The following is a 1,087-nucleotide window of genomic DNA, read 5'->3' on the forward strand; positions in this document are numbered from 1 at the left end:
TTCTTCACAGGATGTAAAAAAAAATCCTATATACTGAGATTACAACCCAAGTGTTGTACAACCAAATCATAAATTCTTTGACTTTCACTCCTGACTGTTTTTCAACACATTTAATGACCTGCTTCAAAGAAACACTCTTTACTTTTCCATGCCCGAACATTAGCATAAAGTATTCGATTACTAAGTACAATGCAGTAGCTATATTGTACACTTTTATATTTTCTAATGCAATATGTTTTACTGTCAGGCTAATCATTGCTCAAATGTTCAAATACAATTTGTCTTCATTAGGAACAGCATTTTATACTGTTTTTTTTTTTAATACTATATATATATATATATTTTTTTTTTTTTACTGTTTATCATTTCAAACATAATTTAGTGAAATGCTTTTTGTTAAAAGTGTGATTGTGTTATTTTTACTTTACATGGCTTTTATCAGATATTTGGTGATTAATGCTACTGTAACAACGCTTGATGTTGTGGGAATTTGGCTCCGTTTACTGAGATGAAATCATCATGTCAATCTCTTTGAGCTGTTCGTGCTCTGCTGGATCTCAAGAGGACACATTTGAAAGGGAGGAGGACAAAACGAAGAGCCTCTAAAGGTATTGAATGCTAACAAATGATGAGACGTGCTGTCAAAGCGCAAGGTGTGCAAGAGGCGCCATCTATTGGTGTGTTTGCAAAGGTAAACGCCATGATTTTTCATTCAAGTTCAAGCCCGTATCACACCCTTTTCTTCTTCTTCTCTTCCTTGTTTTTCTGCGTTTCTGTTTGTGCTTGACTGTGTGTTTTGTGAACTGTATATTTACAATAAAATGTGCTAATGCGTTAGCATTTCTATTAAATTCTTTATTTATAATACATATTTTTTAATAAAACACAAACAAACACTTCCTTGAGTTTCGTTAAAGCGGGAGTGTAATTTGATATAAAAATAAACTACATTTCGCATCAGCATTTCTATTACACACATTGTTTATAATAAAACATTTGAAACAAAACAAACAAACACTTCCTTGAGTGTCGTTAAAGTGGGAGTGTCATTTGATATACATATTAAAAAAAAACTACATTTCCCATC

The sequence above is a fragment of the Rutilus rutilus genome (genome assembly GCF_951802725.1).
Source record: "Rutilus rutilus genome assembly, chromosome: 2".
Taxonomy (NCBI): Eukaryota; Metazoa; Chordata; class Actinopteri; order Cypriniformes; family Leuciscidae; genus Rutilus; species Rutilus rutilus.